The sequence below is a fragment of the Chanos chanos genome, chromosome 3 (genome assembly GCF_902362185.1).
Source record: "Chanos chanos chromosome 3, fChaCha1.1, whole genome shotgun sequence".
Taxonomy (NCBI): domain Eukaryota; kingdom Metazoa; phylum Chordata; class Actinopteri; order Gonorynchiformes; family Chanidae; genus Chanos; species Chanos chanos.
Genome location: NC_044497.1, coordinates 3,578,369 through 3,600,501, shown reverse-complemented (window position 1 = coordinate 3,600,501; position 22,133 = coordinate 3,578,369). Strand labels below are relative to the sequence as shown.

Here is a 22,133-nt window from a genome sequence, read left to right as displayed (position 1 = left end):
CGCACCAACATGGGATAACTAAAACAAAACTTATTTTCATATTATTATGCACAAATATTTTACTGGATTAACTGATTTTTATTAGGTGTGTCATGCTTTTTAGTGTTATGATGCTTTTGGGTAACTCACCCAGGAACTGTCAGTAATCTACAACTGTCAACTATAACCACACTTTACAGACTGGCTAAACTCATCAAGAAATGCTTCATATCCATATATTTTTCTACTTTTATGTTGACAAATGTAATCTATGTTGTTAAGCACATTAGTCTATTAAAAAAATAATTTATCATATGTGGATAAATTCTGTGTAATAAATTGAGGAGTTTGAGCACCTCTATCCCATTGAAATGCTATGCAAAATAAAAGCTACATGTGACCCCCTTTAGAAAACAATCTTATTCAACTTTTCTTCAGTGAATCCCACAGTTGTCTCAGGGAAACATTTCCTCCTCTAATTTAACAATGAGTCACTCAAAAGTATTCATTTGGGAGAAGTGATTAATGGAGAAAGGTTTGTCTCTCTTTCCCAACGAGCTCAATATGTTTGTAATGAAAAGATGCCACAGAGAAGAGAGAGAAAACCATTGGTATTTTTTTATAGCTTGAAATTTGATATAAGGGGGGTTAACACACACAGAAACATAAGAAATAACATTATGAACTTCTTTGATAGATCATTATGGATTCAATCAAAACTGGAGAGTCATGTGCCTGTAATTTAAAGGAGATCCCAAATGATAGTTAATTTAAATCTCTGTAGCCAAATAGCACTTAAAGTGAGTTAAAAGGGATTATTGTTTATTGTTACATTGTGAATGATATAGTACAGCAAATTATTACAGAGTATGTTTCTTACAGAGAAAAGAATATGATTTTATTATTATTATTCTTAGTAGTAGTAGTATTGTTGTTGTTGTTGTTGTTGTTACTATTATTGTTATTATTGGTGTTGTTTTGAGGTGTAATCAGTACCTTTATATATATATATATATATATATATATATATATATATATTTTTTTTTTTTTTTTTTTTTTTTTTACACATTTTCATTGGTCATTTGGTTTTTAATTGTGAGAAATAAGAACACATGGTGTCAGGGTTCCTGCATGAACTGTTTTCTCTGTTGTGGCCCTGCTGGTCATTTCTGCTGTTAGCTGTCATTTGTTTTTGGTTTTTTGTCATGTGCTTTTGTTTATTTTGGTTTTCCATGTGCTCTGGCCCTGTCCCTCACTTATTGTGTCATTGTGCTCACCTGTCTCTCGTTGAAGTTGTGTTAGTCTGTCTATTTAAACCCTGCCTGTTCTACCCTTTGTTTGTCAGTTTGTACTGCTTTCCCCAGTGTGTTGTACTAGCCTTCTGCTATCTGATTGCCTTCCGTGTTTGACCTCTGCCTGTTTTTTGACTATTTTTTGCCTGTTGGATTTTGCTTCCTCTGTCTTCCTGTCTTGCCCTGCACCTGTTTTTGAACCTTCTGCCTGTCCCTTTAATTTGCCTTTGTCCTCTGTTTTGGATTGTTCGCCTGCCTCTGACTGCTCTTTGGTATGACCCCTGCTTGTTTTTTGGATTCCGCTTTCTGTCAAGTGTGTTGAAAGACTGTTGCCTGGCACAATAAACATCTCTTATTCATTCATTGGCGAGTCTGTAACTGAGTCCTAAGTTTTCCCTGACACATGGATGCATTCTTTTACCAGCCTGGCACATGAGCTGCTTATGCTGTTGCAACATGGTTTCTACTCTATTTAATAGCACTACTTCAAAAGCAGCAACCCGGCTCATACAAATGCAACACAGCCAAGCTCTTCTAAAAGCCTGGCTTTCATCCAATGGCTAAGAAGGGAGCACTGAGGGTGGTCATCAAGAGGCTGTGACGGCCGTCAATCAAACTGTGCAGACGAGGGGCCGGTGATCTCCTCTGCTATGTCACAATAACCAAACTTAGCAGATATGAGGGTAAAAGCTGCCAGGTGACATCATGGCCACAAAGAAAAGAAAATGTTCTTTTGTTCCCTCTGACCATGAAATTGCACTAAAATTGTTTTATATAATATTTTTTGTGCCTTATGTTGTAGTTGGATTTGGCTAGGAGTATAACTTGAAAGACTTGAGCTGCATGATGCCTGCTGCTTTACTTAAGGACAGTTGCCTTTGATGGGCCTGTAATGGCCAGTGCGTATTGGATGTCCATCAATAAAGACATGTTATGTTGCAAAATTAGTATGACTTTGGGATGACAAACAGCACTGTGCTCATCATATCTTTCATATAGCAAAAGCTGTCGCCTGTATCTTTCATGGCCTTACTGGTCTGCTGTGGAATCAACTAGAGGACAAAGTATAGGCCTAACTGGTGTGCTGTGGAATCGACTAGTGGACAAAGGTGTTTATGGGCCGAAAATCAGAATACAAATGTTTCTCATTCAGTTAGACAGACATTATATCAAAGTTTTAGGTGACCTCTCAGCACTGGTAACATGTCCCTCACTGGCCCACACAAACTTACTACTCGTCCCACATTTGGTCAGTTTGCATCTGGTCATCCTATAACTTTTACCCCAAGTGAAGGACAGTTGCATAACCGTCAAATATTTAATTAATGAGCCTTTCATTAGGAGACTTCTTTTTTATGTTTTTATAATGTTTTCAAGCCTATGTGTTTTTGTATGCTCATTCGGAGAGTCCATCTTAATTTAGTTGTATGGGAGTGCAATGGCATTAAAAAGGCTATGGGCCTACCACTGTTGTATCATACACCATGCAACACCTAACAGGTTTGTGTGGTTATCAAAATATAGGCTATATATTACATATAAGCTATCTGATAGAAAATTCCGGCGAGAAAGGGAGGAAAGCTTCAGTATCCAGCTCCACCCAGACCAGTGACTGTTATTAGCATTTGAAAGGTCGAGCCTTAAGCTTATGACTGTGGTCAAGCTGATTAATGAAAACCTCCATCTAACAGCTGTATTTGGACATTTGCCTGAGTTTGCAGGTCTGCATAACAAAGTTCTGCTGGCATCAGATACATTCACACGTAGCAGACTGCCAGAAATCAGTCGTTTTCTACTTTTTTTTCAGTCGTTTTTTTCCTCAGATATGGGTTAAAGGTATTTGTTATCTATGGCAGATAAGGTCAAAGGCCTTGTGGAGCATGGGTATATCTTTGCACGAGAAACTGTTGTCTTTAGTCAGTAACATCAAGACTCAGTCACAGTAACATCTTGTGCAGGGATCAGCTCCTCTCCTCTCCTCTTCTTCATTTGTACCATCTCTGAGCCTCAATAAAGAAGACAATTACCAACAACCATCTCTGCATCTTTTTATTATTTAACCAACAAACACAAATGCCCAACACTAGCAACTAAGAAATGTGATCTTTACAAATGTGTTTTAGTACAGTGTGCCACTCTGGCCTGATGGTGGATCTAGCATGAATGACTCATCAATTTTCTGTCCTCTCAGGACCTAATGCCAGTTATGGTAATGTGAGAAAAAAAAGGAACAAAACATCACGATGACTGTGAAATTTATGGGTCTATTTCTCCAACCCTGCCACAAGTTTCACTTTCAGGTCCCTTTACAAATGCCCCCCCTCCACACACACACACACACACACACACACACACACACACACACAGAGGGAGGATGGGAGGTACTTCTCACCAGTTGTGACGGCTGTGTATGATGGCCGCACATATAGGCCACTGCAACAGTTTAGTTTCCACCCCAGTTATCACATACACACAAATCTGCAATAGATAACACAAACTATCATTTGTCCTCTACAACCTTTTATTTGCTTTCAGTTTCCAGGTTAAGTGCACAAACTTGGTTGCTGAAAGATTCCGTTATTCACCATTAATCATTGTTACCTGCCTAGTCATCTCTCCAGATTGGTCCGTCGTGGAAAGGGGTACGTGCGGAAACATGAGCTCTTTATTGGGTTCCCAGAGGCGAGAAGGATCATACCATCATTAATTATCTGAGGGGACCAGACATCAACCCGTGTTTCCTGAATGTTCTGAATGTGTTTGTTTTGTTTTCTTCAATAAGATTATTGGTTAAATAACCGATGTCTGGTTATGTAAATTTCATTTGAATCTATTAGTTTAATTATAACCTTAAATATTTATTTATTAGCCATGCTCTGTTGTTTGTCACCACCTCTGTCTGTTGTTTGGTGCGGGTCACCAAACTATATATGTGTGGGAGCTCCCTGTGTTAAGGCTGTCTTTTGTTCCTGTCTTTTGGTTCTGTCATTTGTCCTGATGTACCCGAGCATGGCTTATTCATTTTTTTTTCCGTTGAGGCTAAACCAATTTCTGCTGTTTGTAGACTTCCGTCACTGGAGGCCAGAGCAGACTGTTTTTTAGTTGTATAAGAATCATTTTGTTTTGACTTTATTTTGGTTTCACTTTCGATTTGCAAAGTTTAATTTCTTTTCTCTCACCACGATGAACGGATGCATCAAGCAATAAACTGCAAATTTCTGCACTGCCACTCCTGTCTCTGTGCCCTTCTGTTGGCCCGCCCTTTACACCAGTAGATTTGTGAGGGCTGGGAGTTTGAACACTTGTCTCTCTCTGTGTAGACAGTAAGAACAGTGAAAGAGAACGATACTGAATGAATGGAATGTTGAATGCAGTGAGATTTAGGTGGAGCTAAGGCGCATTCACTCCATGTATGATGACATCTAAGTTTATACACAAGAAGACTGACTACTAATGATAGCGAGATCATTGTCACTGTCCATCTTAAATATACCTGAATGCCACAAATTTACGTGCAGATGAATTATTACTCACACAGAGGCACACTTAACCAAAATAAATGATCTGTGTGATGTTCTAGTGGAGGTTCTCACACTAATGGTAGCAGGGGAAAGAGAGGAAAAGGAGGAGGAAGAAAAGCAGGCCCAGCCCCGTTCAAGTGTCAGAGGCGAGTGGAACTTTATGTCATTAGCATTTTTGTCACTATGACGTCTGGACAACTGACGGTCCCCTCACTTCGGGAACCCGGCAGCCGCTCCTCCCGACCACGCCTCTTCTCTGCCGTTACCCCGAGGTGGTGGAATGACCTCCCCCATGCAGTCAAGACTGCGGAATCTCTTACTATCTTCCGCAGGAAACTGAAAACCCACCTCTTTAGAACCCACCTGTCCCCCAATGCCTAACCTCCCTTTCCTAAAAAAAAAAAAACAAAAAAAAAAAAAAAAAACCTTTGTCTTGTATCTGCGTTTGTCATAGTATTCCAGGGGCGCAATACGAAGGGGCAATTTTACGCTTGGTCTTATTGTGATCTTTGCTCACAAGGTATTAGAAATCTGACTCTGACTGATGCACTGATTGTGAGTCGCTTTGGTAAAAAGCGTCTGCCAAATAACTAAATTGTAAATTAGCAGAAGGGTTTTTCAGCGACACAGATCTTCCAGAGTGGTGAGACTGGGCTGATTCTGCACAGAGATGAGCAGGATGGAATGGACAGGCTACATTACAACTGACTGATGCCCTGGAGCTGAGCTAAGCCAAAGCTGGAGCTGGAGGATAGCAGGGGGTCTGAGTTTTTTATATCTGATTTGGAAATGGGGTGCTGCTGCCCCTTTGAGGGTGTGTGGAGTTTGCATGTTCTCCCGGTGTCTGCGTGGGTTTTCCTCGGGGGGCTCTGTCCCACAGTCCAAAGACATGTAAGTCAGGTGAATTGGAGATACTAAATTTCCCCTAGGCGCGTGTTTGTCTGTGTGTCTGCCCTGCAGTGCACTGGCGACCTGTCCAAAGTGCTTCCTCGCCTTTTGTCCAATGAACGCTGGGATAGGCTCCGCCCGAGATCCTAATTAGGATAAGGGGCTTAGAAAAATGAATATTAGCCTACTCGTATCTGCTGCACTTCTGGGACATTGAATAAAATTGTCCTACCATTGTGAATGCCTTAGGTTCACTGACAGCTTAAGAACTGGCCAGAAGTTATGTAAAAGGACTATAGCATGTTTACAGCTATCTGACAGGTTCAATACCATGATTATTTGGTAATATTGTACAGATTAGTTTCATATTCTCTTGTTCTCTATAGTTTGTGAGTGAGTGAAGGAATGGGAGTTGGACTTGGTTTGAATTTCACTGTCGTAGGAAACTAACCTCTGTCATGGTTTTGGGACTTTGTTGCCCTCTGGTGGCCTTTTTTTGTGTATGTGTGTGTGTGTGTGTGTGTGTGTGTGTGTGTGTGTGCCCATCCCTACTCTAGACACACTAGAAGCAAATGTCAATTTCACAGAGAATGTTTTGCTGTGTTCCCTGAAAGGGCAACTAATCGCTCTACCTCTGTTGTAGATGCCACTTCAACTGCAAAATGAGACCTTTTAAGATCTGACATTTAAACCGATAACCCTCAATGTGACAAATAACTGAATCCGGTAACTGAAATCCTGAGCCTCTACAGGACCTCTGATATTCCTTATGGTCTGTACACATGTGAGACTTCCATGCAGTGAATTTCCTGAAAGATTGCAAACAATCTGGAGCTCCACAAGTAAAGGCTTGGTGTGGCTGTGTGCATCTGGCAAAAGCCAGGATGGTGTTAAAGTCATGTTTACAGAACTGACAGATAAACAAAGCTATGTGTGTCTTTGAAACCTTTGTGGAAGTAATCTAATATGGCGCCTCTGTAAAGTAGGGGCAGGTCATGTTGGCTATGATAGGTAGCTACAAAAACATATCCAACTAATTATACACGTGTGTATAGAGCGCTGACAAAAATGAAAAGAACAACAAGAAAATATGCTTTCAGTGGGCTAAATGTCTCAGTGGTTTGCACTTGGTTACACTTGGTGGGTTATCCAGCTAACTTTGCTAACGTCATATATAGGCAGCTTGCCAGCTTACTCAAATAATGCGTATGGTTATGAAAGTGCATGCAAAAATAACAGTTGCTATTTGGCTAGAGGTCACAAAAATCACTCCAGCTAAATTACCTATGACATAACGTTAGCTAACGTTAATTTAATAGAACTAATCTGTAACTTCTTTGAATTAACATTATTCCTTACTACAAGCTGGGGGAAATTACTGCATTTTTATTAAAATGCTAAAGCTGGAAAAATAGCAAAATTGGTATATTTCTGGATGCTTCATGCATTGCAGTTTACACATATTATAAACAAACCAATCTTAAAAACTATAGTACACTGTATTTTAAAGTTAGAAAATTCAAAGATGTCGTACAGGCTAATGAAAAGTGAGGGCTCATAATAGTTTTGACATGAACTATTTTAATAGCATTAAAATGAAAGCAATTTTGCATTACAATTCATTTTTATTCAAATGCAAAGGCTGGCTAAATGGCAAAAGCAGTATATTCCTTCACTGACATTTCCTTCGATGACATTTCCATGGTCTAATTGCAATTACACAGTTACCTAGTGCAATCTGTTCGGTGTCCCAAAATGCATTGCGAATTACATCCTTTAACTGTTAACCTCTACACATGGTCATTTACTGTAAAAAAAAAAAATTACTGTGAAATTCCATCATGTTTTTTTACAGTTCTCCTATGACACAGTAACTAACAAACAAACCAGAAAGGAAAAAAAAAAGCATGTCTATGCAACTGCAGGGTGATTTTTTTCTAAAGTGAATTCTTAAAGCTTGAGTGACATTTTTTTTTTAAACGTGTGCCTCATCATATTCGTTTATGAGTGAAATTCAAATGCTGTCTCGCTACCAGGGGTCAGTGTAAGCTCCGACTTTGTATCCTTCTATAAAAAATTGAGCTTGCGCTCCACGCTTGATGGGCATAGTTGACTCATACTTGTAGATGTCGTACTTGTCGTTGGCATCGGAGTCTGAAGTTTTCTCAAAAGCCGTAGCATATCGATATTCATAAAGGTGCGAAGTATCGGAGTACAGTCCCACCCATGACTGAACAAACACATCTTTCCAGTTGGTGAAAGACTTTTTGATGTACAGGCGAACACAGGCATACCCATCTTTGGCATAGAGCAGTATGCTAGCATCATAGCCCTGTATTTTAGTAGGGATCCTCCCACTGGTCCCATTAACCTCAGGACCCAGCCATACCACCTGACAAGTCGAAGAAGAAGGTGCACTTCTTGGAAACATCAGAGCAATTCGAAGACCAGGATTAAGCATTATATTTGTATCTTTGCTTCCAGATGTTTCCTCACTGAGTTTGTACCAGTCCAGCACTTTTCCAGACTTCAAAAGATACAGGTATCCATCCATACCAGTAGTATTCTTGGGTATGTGACTCCATGTCATCTTAGCATATCCATCATCTGTGGCTTTTACCTCAAGCTGCACTTTATTGTTCATATCACATCGTGTAACAACATCTTCATGTGCCCTTCTAAAACAGTGGCTACACTTACATGATTTCTTAAACAGCTCATACGTGTATTGCAAGTCATAGTCTGCTAAAGCCAGAAACCATGCCAGACCTTCATTACCAAACATATTCCAAGCCATTTCCTGCCTTTCTTTCAATTTCTTGAATTCCTCTGTTGTGAGATTAAGTCTAGGATCATTAGGAAATTTCTTAGAATGGCTGCACATGTCAGAGATCAACTTGCCAGTGTCAGGCGTTTCAAGCGGCTCATTGAGTAATCGAATCTGTGTTAAGAGTGTGTTACCAATCCGGAATGTTTTGTTTGGGTCATAAGAATTCCCAGTATCCGTTCTTTCATGATACTCTGTGATATAGACTTCCTCTGCTATAGTTGGACTGCCTACAGACACTTTAATTATTATTCTGTCTATATTAGCAGTGTGACTGTCTTCCTTAAAACTCTGAGTGACATAACTGGGGAACTGGGTTCTGGCACGTAACAGATTTAGGTCACCGCCAATGTAGTATCTGAATTTTGAAGTATCATGCAAGACTGGAAGGACTTCTTCATAATTGTCATAAATTTGAAATCCACAGTCTTCTTGGGAGGGATTGAAATTAAGTCGAAATCCAACTTGCTGCTCATAGTAAGCATTGTTTGCAAACCAGTGCAATAGCATTAGACCATGTCGTGGGAATCTCTTTCCAAATTTGGTATTTTTTAAGTCATTAATACCATTTAAAGTAATGCTTGTGGCAGAGATGTGGATAAGACTTAGTAAGAAACAGCAAAGGAAGATTGCCAACTTCATACCTAAACCAAAGGGAAAAACAAAACAAAAAGCGCAGTTTATAAGGTTGGTCCAGTCACACAGAAATATTGTCAACAGGACAAAAGAGAAAAGCAAGAACATTCTTACCTATCTCTTGAGTGAAGTCCCCTTTCTTGAGAAATGACCACACCTTCAATAGAGACAAGAGTGGACATGATTATAGCTGCAAGTCACAGCTTTTATACTCTTCATGCCTGGTACAAACTATTGTGCAACTGGGACTGGGCCCTGGAAGCTGTTAAGAGGTAGTTAATGATCAGATAACAGAAGATGATCAGATAACAGAACTGGAGCATGTCAGCAGTTTCCAAGACAGATAAACAACCCCTTCTTCTGTTTACCCAACATCTTTTATTTGTTTGTACCCAGGATTTTTAATTTCTTGTTTGACAAAAAAAAAAAAAAAAACCAAACCAAAATTCAAAGGAATAATACTTCATTAAGTTGCTCATTTAATATGATTTTTTAAAACTGTTTCGAAATGGACACTTCAGCTGAATGTTCACTAGTAGGGAAGCCGCCACTGGCCTAAAGACAGTTACTAATCTAACGGCCGAAGGTTTAATGTGTGATTGTCCTGTCCGGCGTCCTACGTAGAATGCTTATATTATTGAAAACCTCTTAAATAATCTGACTCCATTTATTAGTATTTATTGGCTAAAATTTGTCAAAATGATATTAATAACGTTATGCCTCTTTGTGAATTTACTACTTATTCGACAAGTCTGCGTTTTTTTACGCAATCTGCCAGTAGCCTGTTTAGTTCAGGGACTGAAACACGACCACTCAGTTTAAGTCAGGGACTAAGGGAATAACCTGTTCAGTATAACTATGCTAGTTTAGTTCAGGGATTGAAGGACAAGAGCTCAAGTTTAGTCTGTGGACTAAGGGAATAACCTGTTCAGTATAACTAAAGTGATTAGTCTAGCACGGTTAGTAGCTTGTATATTTCAGACTATCACCCATCTCTGCCATGATCTAGAATTAATCCTGCTTGCCTGTGGCCTGTTACTCAAACTCCTTGTAATGACTGAAATTAGTAACTTCAAAGGAGGCAATACTGCAGATTAACAAGTAACAATTTATTATAATGCCAGGAATAAACAAATTACTGTATAAATCCAATGAAATATTCAAAGCAAAACACACTAAACCAAATTAGAAATAAAAGCATAAATATTTAATGCAAGTAACAGTAAGTACAATAGGTAAAGACAAAAGTTAAAGATTTATCTTGCCTGGCAAGAGTGACTACACACAGGGATATGTGTGGGAGTTCTGTATACAGAACAAGCTCAATACACAACGTTGACTCTCTCCCTTAAATACCCATCCAGAACAAAAAAGATACTGGCCAAATGGAAATTTGCATGTATAGTGAATTAACACATCTGAGGACCTTAGGAAGGAGAGAGGATCCTGGAGTTGCCTTTTGTGCCTCCAGACTGAAGTAGAGATACTATTATCTCAGGTTTCTAAAAGACCTTGTAAAAACCTACCCTATTATTATACAACTGAGACCCTTGTACTCCTCACACTGAGACTATTAAAATGATACTAAACCCCAATCTGCTGACATTTTCCACTCATTAAATACATTTTACCCCTAAACCCCAGTATTCTGACATCCACCACTGTGACAAGAGGATGTCTTGTGTCCTGGAAACAGGCAGGGGGAATGGCAAGCCAATGGTAGACAGACACTAGGAGACAGAGGTACATTAGAATACGCAGTGACTGTCTACAGTTTTCAAGTTTCAAGAGTTTATTTGTCATATGTAGATAACACAGGGTCAACGGTACAATGACATGTATGAGACGAGAGAAAGAGGTCAACTCAGCAATAAGAGTAAAATAGGGATTTAAATAAATAAGAGTAGAGAATAAGGAGTTAAGAATAAGAGTAAAATAAGGGATTTAAATAAAAATAAGAGTAGGAGAATAAGGAGTTAATTAAGAAAAGTAATAGAAATAAGAGAGGTATGAGCAATAGAACAATTAAAATACAAGGGGGATGAGCAATAAATATAACAAAATATGAAATTTGAAATAGAACACTATGTTCATGTGTGAAGGAGGCTTAAAATTTAGTAACACCAGATGTGTATTGTTCACTCCTTTTAGTGAAATAAAAGTTTACAAGAGAAACTAAATTGTTGCATGTCATTTTTACATAGGAGAAACAGCTAAATTTCTGTCTCCTCACACAAAATACTGGAAAAGCTGGGGTGTAAATTATGAACCTGGTTTCACACGCACTGATGCCAGTTAAGTCACTGTCACTGTAGTACCTTCCACTGATTGATGCAAAATACCTTAGTCGCCAAACACCACTTCATTCTTATGGGATAACTTTGGATTTGGCTGTCCTGTTACTTATTGGTGACCCTGTTTTGTGATAATAAGCGTGTTTGTGAGCTTTCAGTCAGCACCATGCCCATGATACTTAAGTTCAATGAAATTCAGTTGGGGGTGAATGTAACGGAGTTAGAAAATAAAGTACATATTTATCATCAATTCGTTATATGAATTTCATGAAGTTAAGCATAAAGAAATGATGTTTAAGAGCCCCCTAATGGTGTGTGATTTATAGCAGATTGTTTCATTTTGGTCCCTCCGTGTTGCCGTACCCCAGTAGAAGAATTCTTCATGCTGTGGGTACGTTCATGCATTTCTCCTCATTTCGTTTTTTTTTTTTTTAATAAGGATTTGAGAAATAGTATGTTATAATCCAAAAACTTCACTGCACTTTGACTGTTGGTTATACTAGCAAATATAAGGATGATAAAAGTAATCTTTTGTTAGATAGTTACAAGTTTACGGGCGTTTTTCATTTTACAATGTAGCGTGTAGTTAACTGGCGCCAAATTTTTGTTCCGACCGTTTGCTTTGCTAGTATAATGAGTGATTTTGTCTTTCAGTGCATGTGTTTTATGTTCTCTTGCCCTTTGTCTACTCAAGGTCTGCAGTCATCACACGCAGTTGTATTTGGAAGAAATTTAAGCTTTCTTTTATTTGCCTTCCAGGTATGTTTCATGTATATAGTTTCTTTACATTTTTGTAACGTACTAGCGAGTGTATTAAGCTAGTATAGGCTATGCACCATAATTCCAGTGCTGTAATGGTGTGCAGACTGGTAATAAGAGTGTTTGTGTGTTTTATACTCAAACTAGGGGAAAAAAAGGGTTTCTTCTGTGTTCTGGAAGTAATTTTCGATAAGTCGATGTAAAACTATGCGATCGGTAACAAGTAATGATTCTGGCATTGAGTTTGTGTTGTTGTGGATTGAGTGGAGTGCATGATTGTCATTGTCTTTCGGTATGTGTGTGTGGGAAACCCCAGTAGAAGAATTCTTCATGCTGCAGGTCTGCGGTCATCACACGCTGTTGTTTTTGGAAGAAATTTCAGTTTTCTTTTATTTGCCTTCCAGAATAAAAACAGGTAGAACCAGCCTCGTGTTTGTTTCCGCAAAAATACAAAGCTTATGTATTCCTCTCCAAGGAATACAAAGCATCAAACCGTTTGGAGACACAGGTTTATGATGGTGAAACTCGTCTCCCCAGCAAATCCCTGTGAATGACACAGAACGAAGATGGAACACACAATTATACCTGCTGTTAATGAAGAAATCGATTTTACTCCATTTTTGTGGATCAAGTTTTTAGTTTATACAAGTGTGCATGTGTATGTATATGGTTGTATGCACTATTTCTATCTTTGCTCTGATCTGTGTCATTGATTTATTTTAGTTTGTTCTTTGGGTTTTCCCTTTTGATGGTTTGTTGGTGGACTTGGGGCTGTGGTGCTGACTGGCTGGGAATCTGCACATCAGCTAAACAGCCATTAGTCATTAGACAGTTGCTTCATACCCATCTGCACAACAACTGATTGGCCATTAGACAGCTGATTCATAGCCACATCCATTACTCAACTGTTTTACCTGGTTGCAGCCATGCTGTTATGTCTGTCACAGAGAAAGCACACTGATGAAGGCTCAGAGTAGTCGAAACATGTAGCTGCATTTTTAAATATGTCTTCAAACCAATCAGAATAAAGCCTTTTTAATTTTACTACATGAGTGCCTTTGCTATATACCACACCAGTGTTCAGCTCTGGCCTATGTGTTACTGATGTCAGAGGAGGTGCTGGATGGGTTTGACCTGAAGATGTCCAAAACATCAGCAGCAGGTCAGCAGAGGCTGCTCCCAGTACTGAGGACATGCAGGAAGGCCAGGTCAGCCGTGCTATATCAGTGGTTGTTACATAATTACTCCAGTTATTGTATTCTGTTCATTCACTTTCAATTCTCCAAATGAATGAACTGACCATTATCTCTTGTCTGAATCCTGTGTAATTGTGGCCTTGATTCTCTAGCCATTGAGCTGATTCCTTGGAGAGGAATACATAAATTTTGTGTTTTTGCACCACTAGAGCAAGCAGAATGAAGCACACCCCACATAGGTGTTACAGTAATACTGCTGTCACTAAAACGCAGGCCCTTGCTTCCTTTTCCAAATGTCCAAAAGTCTTGCATTGTGGTGTGGGTCAGAAGAACATAGTAGTTTATCTCTTCTGAGCGATAGTACATTCTCACGTCGCATTCAGTTTTCTGTTATCCCGACTGGACCAGCTAACTGCGCCAAAATGAAAAGAATTAATAAATTATTAATTGATTTATTCATAATTAATGATTCATTATCCAATTAATTATATCTATTTTTGCACTGCGCAATATAAGGAAAATATGCAGCATGCGATAATTGTGTTGGAGTTTGCAATAGTAACATGAGATACAATAAATTAAAGATTACACCGTACAATTTAAGTCTGTCTCTGATCCTATATGCTGCATATGAAGACCCTGAAAACAACAGGTAGTGTTTGTTATGCAATGAAATCAAAATAATTTCAAACTATTTTTCAAATAGCCTATATTTAACAGCAGACCAAAAAAAAAACCCTGTTACATGCACAGTTTTACCCTTTAATGTTCCATCAGTTTAACGGGACAAAAGATGGGAACATATTGGACCAAGATTTGGGCTGCAAGTGTCAGAGGGGGGATACCAGCTTTACTGGCAAAGTGAGGCTTGGAATGTTCTGTTTTTTTTTTTTTTTAATGTTTTTATGCTGTTTACAGATTCTTATGATCTTGCACCAATCAAAAGACCTCACTCAAAATCACTTCCACCAGATACACTGACAAAGAGAACAGAAGGACAAGATATAATGATGCTGAGGAGGGCGCACTCTGGCAAAAAACATATATTCTGATTACCTTCAGAAATCTGATCATACTCCATTCCTCTTCTGTAAAGAACCCTTAACTGACCGTTGTTAATGGGAAGTGGAATGTATTGGAGAAGAGGTCACTGTAGGTGTTACATATAAATCTGAAATTGAACACATAAAACTCAGCAATATTGGTACAGATGAAGAATTGTTTTGTCCGTTTTGTGAAAACGACGGATACCACTTCTGTCAGAATCAGGAACTATCGGCTAAATTTTCTTGCATTCAGTCCTCTCACACAATAGGGGTGTATCTAGACTGGGCTGATGGTAATCTGGCCTTCTACACTGTCTCCAATGACACACCAGCCATTCTGTACCCACTCCATACCACATTCACTCAGCCTGTCTATACATTTTGTATGGCTCATGGCAAAGGCACATCCGATTTTAAGCGAGTCTACTGAAAATGATGAATCTTACTGATTTACAGGCAATGGTACAATGAATTTAAAGAGAAGTATTTTACCAATGGGTAACACTCATGAAGTATTTTATCATGGCAAACTCGATATATTGGTCGACCCCTAGTACCATGTATATGAAGTGCACCAATATGGAATAACTAAAACAAAACGTATTGTCATATAATAATGTGCAAATATTTTACTGGATTAATTGATTTGATTTTTATTAGGATAGAGTGTGTCATGCTTTTGAGAATTATGATGCTTTTCGGTAACTCACCCAGGAACTGTCAGTAATCTACAACTGTCAACTACACTATACAGACTGGGTAAATTCATCAAGAAATGCTTCATATCCATATATTTTTCCACCTATGCTGACAAATGTAATCTATGTTGTTAAGCACATTAATCTATTAAAAAAGCATCATTTATCATGTGTGGATAAATTCTGTGTAATAAATTGAAGAGTTTGAGCACCTCCCATTGAGATTCTATGCAAAATAAAAGCTACATGTGAAGCCCCTTTAGGAAACAATCCTGTTCAGCTTTTCCTCAGTGAATCCCACAGTTCTCTCAGGAAAACATTTCCTCCTTTAATTTAACAATGAGTCACTCAAAAGTATTCATTTGGGAGAAGTGATTAATGGAGAAAGGTTTGTCTCTCTTTCCCAATGAGCTCAATATGTTTGTAATGAAAAGATTCCACAGACAAGAGAGAAACTCATTAGTAATTTTTTTTTCCTATAGCTTGAAATTTGATATAAAGGGGCTTAACACACACAGAAACACAAGAAATAGATAATTATGGATTCATCAAAACTGGAGAGTCATGTGCCTGTAATTTAAAGGAGATCCCAAATCATAGTTAATTTAAATCTCTGTAGCTGAACAGGACTTGAGTTAAGTGAGTTAAAAGGGGTTATTGTTTATTGTTTCATTGTGTATGATATAGTACTTCAAATTACAGAGTATGTTTCTTGCAGAAAAAAGAATGTCGGAATCCAGTGTGAGGCAAATTCTTATCTGTAAGAGGGTTGTTAGTTCTCAAGAATTTACTAAAATCAGACGTGATGAAACAATGTTTATTTCATGCAGCATGGGAGAAGTACACCTTGGTGTCAGGCTTGCAGTGGAGCTGGACCCAAACGCAAGACACAGTGATGGTGGTAACAAAAAAAGGAGGACTTTACTTACAAAAGCAGATAAACAGGAAACAAACCTGGATATAAATGGTGCAGCCAAACAGTATCTTTAAATGAACAAATATCAATAGACAAGGGTCAGGGCAAACACAAGGGCTTAAATACACGAGGAGAACCAAACTGGAGAAACATGATTGGTGGAACTTAACAGGGTAAACGAGGAAATAGAATGAACAGAATCAGGTGAGGGGTGGAGACAGACATGGAATAGGAACACAAGACATTTCAAAACAAAAGTCCAAAACAAGGTGCAGGCTGTGACACTTGGTCAATGTCTCCTCTAAAACCCCTCCCCATTGGTCCAGTGTGTATCCTTAGACATGATGTCATATAGTATTATTATAGTATAGTATTATTATTGTTGCTGTTGTTGTTATTGGTGTTATTTTGAGGTGTAATCAGTACCTTTATGTGATATTGTGTGGCATATACACAGATGTTGTCAATAAATTGAGAATATATATATATATATATATACACACACACACACACACGCATGCATTTTCATTGGTCATTTGTTTTTAATTGTGAGAAATAAGAACACATGGCTGAGTTCTTTTACCTGTTTTGCATTGAAATTGTTTTATTTTATGTAATATTTTATTTTGTGCCTTATTTATGTTATAGTTGGATTCGGCTAGGAGTATAACTTGAAAGACTTGAGCTGCATGACGCCTGCTGCTTTGCTTAAGGACAGTTGCCTTTGATGGGCCTGTAATGGCCAATGCGTGTTGGATGTCTATCAATAAAGACATGTTATGTTGTAAAATTAGTGTGCCTTTGGGATGACAAACAGCACTGTACTCATCATATCTTTCATATAGCAGAAGCTGTCGCCTGTATCTTTCATGGCCTAACTGGTGTGCTGAGGAATCGACTAGAGGACAAAGTATAGGTGTTTATGGGCCAAAAGTCAGAATACAAATGTTTCTGTTAGACAGATATCATGTCAAAGTTTTAGGTGACCTCTCAGCACTGGTAACATGTCCCTCGCTGGGCCACACAAACTTACTACTCGTCCCACATTTGGTCTGTTTGCATCTGGTTACCCTATAACTTTGACCCCAAGTGAAGGACATTTGCATAACCATCAAATATGTAATTAATCAGCCTTTCATTATGAGACGTTTTTTAAATGTTTTTATAATGTTTTCAAGCCTATGTGTTTTTGTACGCTCATTTGCAGAGTCCATCTTAATTTAGTTGTATGGGAGTGCAATGAAATTAAAAAGGCTATATGGGCCTACCACTGTTGTATTATACACCATGCAACACCTAACAGGTTTGTGTGGTTATAAAAAATATAGGCTATATATTACATATAAGCTATCTGATAGAAAATTTCCACGAGGAATGGAGGACAGCTTCAGTATCCAGCTCCACCCAGACCAGTGACTGTTATTAGCATTTGAAAGGTCGAGCCTTTCAACGACTGTGGTCAAGCTGATTCCTGAAAACCTCCCTCTAACAGCTGTATTTGCCTGAGTTTGCAGGTCTGCATAGCAAAGTTCTGCTGGCATCAGATACGTTCACACGCGGCAGAATACCAGAAATCAGTCGTTTTCTACATTTCTTTCAGTCATTTTTTTTTCTCAGATATGGGTTAAAGGTATTTGTTATCTATGGCAGATAAGGTCAAAGGCCTTGTGGAGCATGGGTATATCTGTACACGAGAAATTGTTTTCTGTAGTCAGTGACATCAAGACTCAGTCACAGTAATGTCTTGTATAGGGAGCAGCTCCTCTCCTCTCCTCTTCTCCATTTGTACCATCACTGAGCCTCAATAAAGAAGACGATTACCAACAACCATCTCTGCATCTTTTTATTATTTAACCAACCAACACAAATGTCCAACACTAGCAACTAAGAAATGTGAGCTTTACAAATGTGTTTCAGTACAGTGTGCCACTCTGGCCTGATGGTGGATCTAGCATGAATGACTCATCGATTTTCTGCCCTCTCAGGACCTAATGCCAGTGATGGTAAATTGAGAAAAAAAAGGAACAAAACATCACGATGACTGTGAAATTTATGGGTCTATTTCTCCAATCCCGCCACAAGTTTCACTGTCACGTCCCTTTACAAATTCCCACACACACACACACACACACACACACACACACACACAGAGACAGAGAGAGAGAGGGAGGATGGGAGGTACTTCTCACCAGTAGATTTGTGAGGGCTGGGAGTTTGAACACTTGTCTCTCTCTGTGTAGACAGTGAGCACAGTGAAAGAGAACGATACTGAATGAATGTAATGTTGAATGCAGTGAGATTTAGGTGGATCTAAGGTGTATTCACTCCATGTATGATGACATCTAAGTTTATACACAAGAAGACTGACTACTAATGATAGTGAGATCATTGTCACTGTCCATCTTAAATATACCTGAATGCCACAACTTTACGTGCTGTTGGATTTTCTTGTGATTTTACAAGTAAACGAATTGGAGCAAAAAGCGCGCTTGGAGAAAAGCTTTATTTGGTGGTGGTGGTGGGACCCGGCAGCAAGTCCGCTTGCGCCGCAGCTTAACTCAGAGAACTGTTACCGTGATCGGCCTTTTATACCATGAAGCAGACAATAGGTGTATAATGTTGCTTGATGCAAATCAGAATCTAGGTGTTGATGCTAAATTCCCCTTTTGTCTGTGATGGCTGCCATTTGCCCATTGCCGGTTGTATTTTGTCTTAATCAATTGCTCTTGGCTGCAACAGTAACGCGGCGCCAAAGGTGTGAAGCTCACTTTGTATCTATGGTAATAAGACCATCAGGTTAAACAGTTCTCCTATCATGAAACATGTCTGTTCAGATGTCACTATAATCTTACAATCCCCCCTTTGATCATAACAAAATATGATCACAAAAAGAAATAATTGTAAGAAAATACATGAACAGAAAGAGGAAAAAGAACAGAAAAAAGAAACCAAGATATGTTAATAGTAATCACATACACAGCCTAATACTGAGTACAGGCACCTCTGCTTACAGTATAAAATAAAATATCTTTTTATGATGATGCATATATATATTGAAAGGATGTACAGCATCATTAAAAATGACATTGTTGGCATGGTGGATGATTGCATTCAACAGTTATGGTGCTGGGTTGTATTGGTGGATGAGATCTCCTGAAGCAGGCTGTGCTATATTGTGTGCTTGACCGATGCAGATGTGTCCCGTGTCCTGTGACTCTTTCGCAGATGTCAGCCAGGTGTCAGGTACAGTCCAGCGTAGATGTCTGATGTCAACCAGGTGTCAGGTACAGTCCAGGGTAGATGTCTGATGTCAGCCAGGGCACCCTTTTCTAGAGGGTTGTGTAGGATCCTCCTTTTCACTAGAATACCTGCAATAACACACAAGAGAGGAAACGGAAACGCACCTGGCCAAACTGCATTGACATCAAAGTGAACTGTCATTTGTATAGACACCTAAAATATCCCTATTTAGTTTCGGCTGGAAGCTACAGTATTTATCAGTGGTGGTATGATGGCTTCTTCATCCTCAGGCGACAAGCTAGAGCCTAGATAACTCTAGTCCCGCCATTTCTGGACTCTGATAAATACTACCGCCATTCTGTCCCTAATCTCTAGGCGGATTTACTAATTTACAATGGTACCACTTGTTTTTGTTTTGTTTTTTTTCCTGCACCTTAACTGCTGCATTAGTGACTAAAAGGACCTGATATGGACCTTCCCACTTGGCCTCTATTGCTACCCTCTCAGGTTTGACCAAGAAAATGGCTGTGTCCTCCTTCTGGAGGTGGTTGCAAAGCACTGTAAACCTGTTTCTCAGCATCCTGTACTGCGAGACTGAGTTGTTCACAGTACTGCATCAGGCTGTCAAGTAAGATACACATCGGCTTTGCACAGATCCATTGTTCCGGGTAGGGGCATGGGCTGGCCTGTGATGACTTCAAAAGTGCTTGGTCGAGTTTCCTTGTTGTGTGTTGCTCAGCTCTGAGCCTTATTTTGCATTCCCTCCTCCAGTGTCCTGGCTTGTGGCAGTAATGACAATGTCCATTTCTTGTTTTGTTCAGGCCATGTCTCCTGCCCTTCAAATCTCTCTGTTCAGATCCAGTTTTGTTGTACCTCAGAGTGTTATATTGCAAGGCTCTGAGTTTGGCATCCTGTGTCCTCTCAATTCTTGCTGACCAGTCTACAACTTGATTGAAAGCTGTCCCGACACCATCCCAGTCATCATAACGGACTTTAAGGGCTTTGGATATCTCTGGTTTTAGTCCATTCACGAATGCCGTTTTCAAGGGCATGCTAGTGTCCTTGCTCAGATCATCACCGTTGTTTAAGCCAGCATGTTCCAGCCAAATCTGTGTAAAGCGTTCTTCATACTCTGCAACACTTTCTCCCGCTTTCTGTGTGCATGCAGTAATTCTTGCCCAGTTGATTTCTGCAGGTTTCAGTCCATATAAAAAGGTTTGTACAGCTTCCCATCCAGCATCAATATTATCTTGTGACTCGCCTACCATTGTCTCCACATTTTCAGTGAGCTTCTTCTGATCGCTGTCTCTTAAGTTCAAATTCAGGATCATAGCAGCGTCTACTGGGTGTAGAGTATAAATTTTTCGTAAGCGTTCAAGAACTTGCCATGCCTTGCATGGTTGTTTATATGCATCTGGTAAATCCTTGGACCACTTATCAATTTGTTCTGGTGTGGCTGGTTGATAAGTCTTACATGGGAGGTATCTTTTGACCTTCTTTGTCACAGTGCGAGTCCGTCTCTGGCCATCCTCCTCAAACTCCTCTTCACTTTGAACTTCTACTTCAGTTCTCCGGTGTTTGATTACTACAGGAGCAAGTCTAACCTTTGATGAATTGTTAGACCTTGTCGTGGAGATAGATTTGGCCTGTGAATGGCTGTCCTTTGTCACAGATGAAGGAGCGGGTGTGTCATTGGACTGTCCCTCGCTGTCTGAGCCATCTGAGCTACTGTCACAGTCATGTGGCAGTTCTCTCAGCAAATGGTGATGTTGTTCCTCAGTGACACTCAGCTCTTTGAATGGATAGAGCGGTTCTGGCTTCCCTTGCTTGGCGTCTTTTGATTGTAGCTGGTTGGAGATTAAGTTTAGCCATTTTTTGATTTTCAGCTAAAAGTCTCTCTTTTGCCTTCTTCTCCTCTTGTAATAGAGAAGATAATGATTTGACCTTTGCTTTTTCTGCAATGATTTCACGTTTCAGTCTTTGGGTTTCACAGTTATGCAGATGTTGTCTAATTTGCTTGCACAAAATAACAGACCATCCGTCTCGTCTGCTGCTTGCAGACATCCGCTGTGTCTTTCCCCAGGCCTTTTTCATGTCAGGCAAGGTCCAGAGTCTGTCCTGGGAAGGTTTAATGTTGTATTTCCGTTGGATGTCGTCATCGCATTTCCTTAGTCCAAGCCTTTTTTCCATATATGAATTTAGGCTGTCCATCATCTGAGCGATTGTTACGTCTGGAGGAGCTTTTCCGTGACGTTCTGTCGTAGGTTTAAATGGCCCAGCCCCATGAACACGGATCTGCGCAGCCGACGACAACTCAGCAGCCATGACAACAGGTTCCCTCTTTAAAATAGGTTATTAATCTTTCCAAACCGCCGTCGGAAGGCTACTGCATACAGTTTAACACGAAAACAAAACAAACAGGCTACTTTCTTTCCAAACTTCAAGTCGGAAGGCTAGATTGCTTATTATTTTTTTTAGCAACTTAAAAACAAATACAAATTCTTACCACATATAACCTTAAGAAAAGTACAAATTTCAAGCATGCTTTTAGGACAAAGTAAGTCCGTTCTCGCGATCTTTCACCACTGAAGTTCCACCTCACAACACAACCACACTACTTCGGGCATTAACCCCTAACGTTGCTAACACTTTAATTTCCAGACTTACAATCGGAACGCGAAGCTCAATACTACTATACTTCTCAACTTTCCCACTAAGAATAATTATACAGTATTGAATTCGGTGTAGCTTCAACACCCTTTGTTATTACAGAAAGGTGTCTAGCAACCAGTTGCAGCGTTTCTAACTTTACTTAGAACATTTCCAGACTTATAGTCGGAA

General features: G+C 39.4%; 1 pseudogene; it reads right to left on the bottom strand.

The window, feature by feature from the left end:
* Positions 1-19,280: 19,280 nt before the first annotated feature.
* LOC115806365 (uncharacterized) lies at positions 19,281-21,617 on the bottom strand (annotated as a pseudogene).
* Between the last annotated feature and the right edge of the window lie 516 nt (positions 21,618-22,133).